Source organism: Amphibalanus amphitrite, unplaced genomic scaffold, assembly GCF_019059575.1.
Source record: "Amphibalanus amphitrite isolate SeventyFive unplaced genomic scaffold, NRLGWU_Aamphi_draft 000022F_arrow, whole genome shotgun sequence".
Lineage (NCBI taxonomy): Eukaryota > Metazoa > Arthropoda > Thecostraca > Balanomorpha > Balanidae > Amphibalanus > Amphibalanus amphitrite.
In genome coordinates, this window is record NW_024881518.1 from 1,565,648 (window position 1) to 1,576,027 (window position 10,380).

Consider the following 10,380-nt stretch of genomic DNA (forward strand, 5'->3'; position numbering starts at 1 on the left):
GCACGGAATGATTCGACAGCACAAAACTTAACCCGCGCGGGGCTGGGGTCTCCAGCCGAACGCGCGGGGCTGGGGGGGGGGGGTAAATTTTACCCCCCCCCCCCCTGTTATCTCCCGAACTAATGGTCCGATTTGGAAAAATCAAACGCCAATCGAAAGATCTCATCACGAACAACTAAAAACATGTACTTAATTTAAGGTTTGAGGTCAAGGTCAAGGCCAGGTCAAGGGTACAAATTGCAAGTTTCTACAGTATCGGCCTTGCACCGTAGTTGCCGAAGAATGGAGTCATCGACTGAGACTGATTGCCCAAAACGTGTTCTTAGGCTACCAAGACAATATTCGTTGCATACAATATCATTCAGAGGTCAAGGTCAAGGTCAGGTCAGGTCAGGTCACCAAAAAACAAAATATAGAAAAGGGCATGTGCGACACATGTTTTATGGGTCATTTTACTCATAGAATTCAATAGGCACACTCAATAAGTGATATGGACCACCTCTGGATGAATTTCAGGTCGAGGTCAGGTCAAGGTCAGGTCAAGTGAGGTCAAATTTTGAAATTGGTTGTTAAGGCCTAAAAAGGTGTCTATCTGATGCAGTTTTTCACGGCGAATCGAATGGTGCTATTTTTGTTTCCGTACGAGGTCTAGAACTTCCAAAAATTCATTTTTTAAAAAATTTGTGTGTCGTGACGTCATAAAATCTTGAATAACTCCCACATTTTTGAACTGATTCTTCTAAAAATTGGTATGTAGGTGCACATAGACCACTTCTCTGACTTCTATTCCGTTTTTTTCGATAAACTCAAAATTTTGGATTTTATAATTATTTTCCCAAAAAAGTCAGTTTTTTGAAAAAATTTGGGCCAAAATCCAAAATTTTCAAAAAACCGAGATAGCCATTTGATAGAAAAAAGAGAATTACGTATAACCTTTTTTGTTACGTCTTGATTCCTTTAAAAATGAAGATGTTAGCGGCGTTTGAAATTTTGCCGTTTTTTAAGCGAAAATGGCGAACATGACGTCACTAAAACGTCAATTTCTCCAAAATTGTCCGACGGATTTCGCTCAAATTTTCCGGGAACGTGTCAAATTGATGTAAGAAAAGGTACTGAAAGTTCGGCAGCGCTGCGCGCCGCCGTTTTTGAGATATTGCAAAAATTCGCGAGGGGGGTAAAATTAACCCCCCAGCCCCGCGCAGGTTAAGGCAGCACAGTTGTAAATTTAAGGGTTTTTTATACATGGTTCATTATTCACTGACATCAAGACATGTGTATCACGAATGTATGGATATCACGGAAAAAAATCACACAACTTCACTGCAGAAAAAATAAGCCATTGCCGACAAACCAGATTCAGAGCATTCAAGCTGACAGAAAAAGAACAATATCGCTGACGAAATCGATTTTACCGGAGGCAGAACTCAGCAGTTCAAAAAATGGTTTTGTGTTACAAAAGATTAAGTTCAGTTCAGTTCAATTCATTTTACTGAGTAATCGAAACAAAACAACCAACAAGCTCAGTAGTGGATCAGCGCAAAAGATAAACTTAAATTAAAGCGCCTCTCTTACCCCGCGCCCCACACTGGGGTCTGCGTATAACACGCCCTACTGGGGGGGGGGGGGGCGGGGGCTCTTCATGCCCCCCTACCTAACTCCAAAACTACTGGGCCGATCGTCAAAATTCAAACGGCGTCTGATAGCCCCGGAAAAACTGTCGTACGAAACCTAATTTCATTAACCTCGAGGTCACCGATGACGTCACAGGTCAGGTCAAAGTAAAAATCATTAGCATTTTGGCATGCTCACATTTTGGGCTCTGGCCGCCGTCTTACAAGTCAGATTAGGCTCATTTTTTGTTTACACACTCGTGAGCAGATGCTCTAGATACCCTGAGGGTACCAAACTTTTACTTTAATTTTCAGGTCAGGGTCAGGTCATCACAGATCACGGAAATATTATATCATGCGTCGGTCACGTGACGCATGTTTTATGGTCCTTTTAGGCCATAGATTTCGAATTTGATGTCGTCTGTGTCATTCGAGGTCATTTTGAGTCGAATTTAGCTAAGGTCAGGTCACTTTCAGGTCAAAAAAGGTCAAATTTTGAAGTTGAAATTTTTCACCAAAAAGTGTCTATAGGATGCAGTTTGAGATCAGGAACACGATGGTGCTATTTATATTGGTGTACGATGTCAAATACGTACTGAAAAATTGATTTCAAAAATTAATAATTGTGATTTTTTTGCAATAATGCGTATAACTTGGCCATTTTTGAAGATATTTAGCCAAAACTTGCTAGAGTTAGTCATAAGCATGCGTTCTATCACATATATTCCTTTTTCGAAAAGTAAAAACTTTTTGAAAAGAAATATAAAAGAATAAATTTTGAATTTTATCATACAAAATTTCCGATTTTTTTAAATTATAAAAATCCGAGATAGCAGTTTGATAGCGCAGTCTATTCTGAGTCCTTTAATGCAATGAAATTGGATCTAGCTTAAAAACTGAGCTCTTAGGAGCAATTGCCATGGTTCAATGTTTTGCGTCGAAATCGGCCGAACATGACGTCACTCTGACGTCATTTTCGGCCGACCTAAGGTATCTACGAAGTTCATATTTTGACACAAGGTGTCAAATTGATGCAGCCGAAGGTACTGAAAGTTTGGCGTTGATACGTCAAGCGGTTTGGAAGTTATTGCAGAAAAAACGGGAGGGAGGGCTATGATGAATAGCCCCCCCCCCCCCCCAGTGCACAGTGGGGATTTTTTCCGATCTAGCACCTATTTATTCGTAGAGGGCAAACCATAGGTAGAATTGTAGCCAGATTGTGCACAGATGTTGGCTGGTGTGTCCTGGTGAGAATTTTACCTGTAAATGTGCATAATCAACATAGTATAGGGGTTCAATTGGACCCCCCGCTCAGCCGTTTGGCCCCTGATCAAGCTAGAGCTTCGCGGAAAAGTCAAGCGTGCTGCCTATGACGAAATTAGGCCGAATATATCCAATTTCAAAGTCCAAGGTCATAAGCTGACTTTCCAAGTCAGTTTAATGACCCAACTAAAGTTGGGAAATCGAGACCTCTTGAAACTTCGCAAAGTTAGGGTGTTACGGGGTATTTTGGGGTGCTGATCACGAATTTCATGTTAGTTTTGATCACAGACGATGTCTTTATGCATTTAGGCCAGGTCGGGTCATGTCACGTTAGATCAATTAGTAGGCGTCCTGCCGGCCATCCATAGAAGTGTCACCTACTACTGATAGCTTCGTAACATGGAACGAAGGCACTAGAACTACTTCGTAAATATTCAAATGGCTGCTAAAATTGAAATCAGCACCAAAAACTACCCTAGAAACAAGTAAAACTCGAAAAAGTGAACCAAGGTCATCAAAAGGTCAATGACCTTGACTTGACCTTCACGTGACCTTGACTCCCACCATTATGCATGGCACCAACATCATTTCACATATTTGAACGTTTAAAACCACAAAAAGACTGGAAACCGCGGATAATGTGAGCTGGCATACGCCGAATCGCGATTCCGGCCAAACATGGTCTCGAGAAATATGCCACAGGTCAAAGGTCAGTTGGGTCAGAGTCATGAAATTTTTAGGTTAGATGTAAAATTGATGATCTCGAGGGTACCGAAAGTTTCGGCGCGATCGGCCGCTTTTTGCGCGAGTAATTTGCGGAAAACCATGGGGTTTTATCCGACCCCTTCCCCCTCCCCCTCCCCACAAGTGCGATGGTTAATAAGGTTACGGTATGTATAATTTACGCTTGTCATCCTATTCCTAATGAATGTGTCTCAGAAAATATGCATCATATAAATCACGAAGTAAAATTATTCGCCTATGTCCGGAACATACCTATATCGTGCTGTTTGCCCTAGCGCTCCTCGAGTGGGGTGTTAAGATACTCTAATGTGAATATTCCGTGTTCAGGCAAGTTTCGGCAGCCAAACTAGGCGTTGTCTTGTGCAGAAGAAAGTGGCGAATTCGATAGGATATATTTCGGAGTGGAAAAGTGTGGAGAACATTGTTGATTTCCTACATTTATTTAGAATACCATTCCTTCAATATGGTGTCTGTAAGGGTTTTTTGTAATGGGCATTTTTGTGACCTTAGTAAGGTTGTGGCATACTTTCTGTTTGCCATTCCATTTCCAATAAAGGTGCCTTTCAGACGATATGCAACTTTAAGACCTCGCAAGATTAAAACCAACAGGACAGGACAATGAAATTGAGCTATACTTTCGGGCCTTGCTGAGCCCATTGAGAAATCACGCATGAGTGTGAACTTTGGTCGTATTTTTCCTAGTTTTGCTGTGGACATACAGATAAAACAATGCCATATATGAAAAATTCAGACATTTCTTAGCCCTACTGACACAAAAAATAAATAAAAATCCAAAAAATATTTTTTGAATTAATAGGCGCTAGATCGGAAAAATCCCCACTGTGCAGTGGGGCGCGGGTTAAATGAAAACAACAAATCGCGCAACCGGGGTCAGCCAGTACCGACCCGGCCAGCAGCCCGCCGAGCAACCCCCTGGACCGGTAGGGCCCCTGGGACGACGGCCGGCCCCAACCCGGTCAGCCAGTGGTGAGAATGATGAGCAATAGGTAAGGCGTGCCATTCCAGTAACATTTTTATCTAACATGCAGCCGTAAGTGACGGCTCCTCAGACCACAGCAGCAAACGGTGATGCCGGGGAGTTGGGCGATGCGGGGCGGACTCGGCGGCGGAGGTCGCGGTAAGCCCGGTCCGAGCCCCAGGGTCTCGCGCAGCGTCACGTCGAGCAGTCTCAGCTCAGGGCCGCCCTCCCGCACTGATCTCTCGGTGGTTCTGTGCGGGACGAGCAGTTTTGCGACCTCGGCTCGTAGGTTATCCCCAAACCACTAACCGGCTACGCGCCCTGATCCAACAACAACAACAGCCCAAATCACTAACCAGTTTTTTTTTTTACAAAACTGTTGGAGCGATGTACGGGCATATAAAAAGCATGTAGTTTCACTGAAGAAAGCGATACAACTTGGCATTTCGGAGAGCAAAACCACACATTTCCCCTCTACGGTGTTCTGGAAACGCCTAAACCTGTCACGTGACTCACTGGGCACCTGTCGGCCTCTTTCTGACACATTCGATGAACGGTGGCGCAGTATGTCAGTGATCACGTGACACGCTGACAGCCTCCACGTTGAAGGTCATCACGCCCTTGCTCGGTCCGGCCGCCTAGGGGACCGGGTGAGGTGGGTAGGGGTGGGGGTAAAGCCGGGACGTGGCTTTGTGTGCGGTCCGCTCTCGAACCGTCAGAAGGATATATACAGAGCGGTGGGAGACGGACCTACAGCAGCAGCGTGTTCAACATGTTCAGCAGACTCGTCCTCACCGGCCTGCTGATGGCAGTCGCCTGCGTCCAGATCAGTTCAGGTAAGAGCAAATTCATACCGGTAAACACGCGTCCCACTGGGGGTGGCAAAATCTGCCTCCTCACATGTTTCGCTGATATCTTTCTCATTTTACGCATTTTTCGTTATTATTACAGGTCTATAGGCCTGTAAACTAATTTGTCAATAATGCGACTTTGACCTGACCTGTGACGTCCTTGGTTGCACCTAGGTCAATGAAATTGGACCTCATGGTAGCTCCCCTGTGGGGCTTTCGAACGCCGTCTGAGTTTTGAAAACCAGTCCATAAGTTTCGGAGATAGCAGGGGTCGAATCCCCCCTACGGCGGACAGAGGCCGCTGGTAGTCCTAAGGGTCGAGTCCCGTAATTTATTTGTGTTATTGTTTCAGGTTGTTCCTGCAAGACCAACTATGATTGTCCCTCATCGTCACCCTACTGCGGCAACGGCATCTGCAGGCGTGAGTTCAATAAAATGTGTGCCAGATATGTGGGAGTTTACATTTTACATGACGTACCCCGCTGCATATTTACGCTATGTTTTGAATTGTTTTTGCCAAACCCTTGGCAGGTCAGGGCAACTTTCATAACACGAACGACCAGAGGGTAGGGTTGGTACCCCTCCCCCAAGTCGTTTGACTCATATAACATCTTATGGGAATCACTTCACACGCGTTGGATTTGACGAAACGTGTGCATGGATCCGAAGAAATGGATGATTTGATCCCATGGATCTTCATCTAGGATCCGGTGGGATTATACCTATATCTAGATGGGAGCAACTCGTTCATTATGTCGAGAGATCCCATTGTGATCATAGATTCCATTTTTCTTGTTAGACTCCGTATAAGGTCATAGATCTTTACTCGATATTTGGACGCAGAAAAAAATTCAAGCACTTACTCTGTTTCATTTGCAATGGTGCTCTTTTAGGGGTGCTATGTAGCAACACAGCAAAGTTCGTAATCTCGTTCAAAACTTGCAAGATTCCGTATCAAATGTGCAAAGTGGGGCTTTAGGTTTTTCCCGTGGGCCCGTCCGGGTTAACGGAAAAGTCAGCCGGCCTGGGTATGAATGAGCCGCCCGCTGTGTTCACGCATTTGATTACGGAGCGAGCGAAGTCACGTAGATGGCCGTGCGGACGCTTTTGCGAGGCTTATATCTCAGCAACCACTTGACCGATTTACATGCGGTAATTTTTGTAGGGTAGCTACTAGCTACATTCTTTCTACCCAGTATTGGACTATTCCCGATACATGTGGGTGACCCCTTATGCACGTGCCACGTGCAAAACGAAGAGGTGTCAGGTGCATATCCATGTGCCAGAGTTGGGGTGCTGCTGCACGTGCGCACGTGCAGGGGTCGTTTCCAGATCTCGAGAACGGCTGGACTGATGGCGCTCAAATTTGGTACACGGTTAGGGACCAGTTAGTAGGGTGCCGTGCACAGGTCAGTTGGGACCCATTTTGCACGTGCGCACGTGCAGGGTGCCGCTTCCAGATCTCGAGAACGGCTGGGCCGATTGTGCTCAAATTTGGCACATCACTAGAGACCGGTTAGTAGGGTGCCGTGCACAAGTCAGTTGGAGGTACCCCCTCGAAATTTCGCACGTGCAAGGCTCACCCTCTCGTCGCTCCGTTAGTCGCCCCAAAAGGCGTTTTACTGGTAAGCTAATATTCCACTAACTGCACCACTGAACCAATTCACTATCAGTCCTTTTTAGTTAACTCGAGCCCGGTTGGGGCATTCAGCCGAACGTACCGTGATGGTGGGGGGGGGCAGATGCTGCCCCCCCCCCCATCGTCTAACTTCCGACCGGATGGTCGTAGAAAGACGAGAAAGACGGCGATCGAAAGCTCCCAACAAGACGAATATCAAAATAACATTTTTTTTACCTGTAGCACACAAGTGCGCTCCAGATGTCCACGCTGGTCACGTGGGCTTCGAGACCGTCAGCCGAGTTCGCCGCACGTTGCACCACCTCCTCCACGGCATCGTGCGTTTTCTCTCGAATAATTATTATCTTGGTGAATCAAAACGATTCACTTGAGATAATGTTTTGATTACCTGCATGATATCAAAAGACCGGTACCCTTGTTTCAGCGGTGGTCTATACGTGCTCGCCCGGTGAACAAGGCAATGCCGACTGCAACTCGTGTGGCTGCTCCCAGGAAGGGAGGTGGTTCTGCACGGAAATAGCCTGCCAGCCTATCTGTAAGTCGCAGGTCTTGAATGGTATGGTACAGTCTCTTTTTCAGTCAAGACGTTTTTCTTTTTTATTTCAGTGACTGATGACGTTAGTCATGCTGCAGCTGGTGATAGATAAAACCAAAGCATCATAGTCAGGAATGACGAATATAGCTATACCTACTGTGGCTATACTATACCGAAATCAATCTCAAATACAGAGATCTAGAAAACATTTTTTTAGCTGACGAGTGACAGTGGGTTACGTCCAAAACTCTTATCTCGATTATTTCGTATTATTTCCAAATAGCTATATTCATCATCACGGTGTATTAGTTTACTTTTTAGCTCAATAATGATCCGTAAAAAGGGTTTTCGCATTGTTTCATTAGTTTTGTGCACTTCATGCTCATCGCACTTGTAAGTACTTTCTTTCTACTGCTTAGACCCTACTCACTCCGGGAGTGAGTACCCAGTGTTCGGCACTGGACTAGGTCACCCACATTATTGTTACGTAGTGCTGTAGTCGTTACCTATTACCCTACTCACGATTTCTGCACCCATGCTTTCCTTGTAAGTACGTACATTGAGCTGAAGACTCCTGTTTCTTTTTGTTTCAGGGCCTTTCACAGATGGTGCAGTGCCTTGCTCAGCGGCCCCAGACCTCTGCTGATATGGAGCATGGTGCAGTTGTAACTATCGAATTCTCTTCATTCAAATGCTTTAAAGAAGAGACATTTGACGAAAAATATTTTTTTAACTCCTCCGGGTCAGGTCAATGACCTAAATTACGTTCTTCCGTTATTCTTGTTCACTGAAAGAAATACAACGCTTCGAAAAGGAAACTCCAATGTTTATTGATCGTCACTGATAACCTCCTGTCTCCGGGTCAGTGCCGTCTCTGAGCTGCCTTCGGTAAGCGGCTGGAGCAAAAGAGCTTTATTACATGGTCAGCCGCGTAGAGCATCCTTGCCCCCCCCCCCCCTGGCCCTGCTTTCCCCGCTTTCCCTCCGCTCAGGGAAGAATTCATCCAAGAATCCAGGAATTCATCCATCCAGTCAGCTGCGAGGCCGAGCAATCCGCATTCCATGTGGGATGGATGTGCGGCGAAAAATGAGCTTTATTATATGACCAAATCGAAAAAAACATTAATTCACAAAAGGACTTCTCAACAACGTGAACTGAGCGACAATATAAGCGATAGCAATACGGTACTTATCGGAAAAACAGCAAACAATTATATGTGCGGCCAATTGTCCCGCCAAAATAGCGCATTGTCACACTCGTAACTGACTTTGAAGTGTCAACTAAAGGCCAGCATTAAGGCGAAACACTTGATTACCTTGGTATTGTTGTTTGATTTGGATGCCGGTAGTCGTGCTGTTGGTCGGTGTTTTCTGTGTAGTGCTGGGAGGGTGTTTTTAGGCCCCCTCTAGCTTGGCTCCCGGACTACGTAGCGACACGCCATAAGCGGAATTTGAAAGGCGTAAAAATAATGAAAAAGTACCAAGTCATTTGAGGTCAGAGGCCAATTTCACCAACAAAAAAAAAAACAGACGACTGCGATGATTTTTTTTTTTTGATTTGACAAAACGATAGTCTATAAATCCTTTTTACAGGTGGAAAAAGTAATTGCTGGCCAAATAATATAGCACTTGAAAGCTAAGTTATTACTTTTTTCAAGTCAGCGATTAGTATTTTCAGCAGTGAATGACATTTTGAGACTATCGTTTTGTCAAAAAATAATCCCAGCCGTCTGTTTTTTGTTGGTGAAACTGGCCTCGGGCCAAAAATCAGGTGGTTTTGACAAATCGGCGCATAAATCGGGAACAAATATAGCTACAGCGCCGCAAGGAAGCGAATAAGATAACTCTTTTACCGATCTTGCTAAACAAATCTCTCATATTTGACCTTTCATCAACGGTTGAGCCTCCAGAGGGCAAAATATATGTCTTTACGTAAAATGTTTTCGAGGAATAAGCTTTGTTTCAGAACAGACAAATTGATTTTGCTTTCTGTAAGAATCTTAGATTTTACCAGAATCGTGTACCTCTTTACGAGACGCGTTGAATGAACAATAATTTGACCTTGAAACTCAACTGGAAAAATTGACCAAAGTTCAAGGTCATTAACTGACCTGAAAAGGTCACGTTGTATATTACACGAACCGTCTCGTCGAGCTGAACACATCCAAGGTATCTTCATCGTTCTAACATATGTCTATCAAAACCTATTATTCCAAAACTGCTGGAGGTTTTTCATGACCTCATATGGCCTCAAGAGCACAAAGAGAGGTCACTGTTGCAGGTTTCGGATTCAGTGTGTCATGTTTACCTACCTGTTATCCGATGTTTGAAAGTGTTTAACTGTTTAGTAGGCACAACATTCGTCCAAACGAAGAACAGCTCGATTTTCCCGTTGTGTAATAATATGATTTGACCACATTATCTATTCTGAGAGGTGTTCAGGGGCAGAAAAGCGGGAATTCCGTTGCTGCTGAGACCTATTATCCTCGCGTGACTATTGACCACATTCACGTTGCGTGCTCTGCGCCCGCAATGCCACTGTGTGCTGTGGTGTTCCTAGAATTGGCTCTGATGTAAAGACGTAAACTCCATTGATATTCAGGACGTATTTACCAATGCATTTCGTACTTCTGCCAACGGAATACCACTGGTACAAAACCGGTTTTCCATCTACGCTTATCGCTGCACAGACGTCTGACGTCGGCGGTCATAAGCTCGCTTTCAGTTCAGGACCGCAGTCTGTGAGAGTCGGAACGCGGC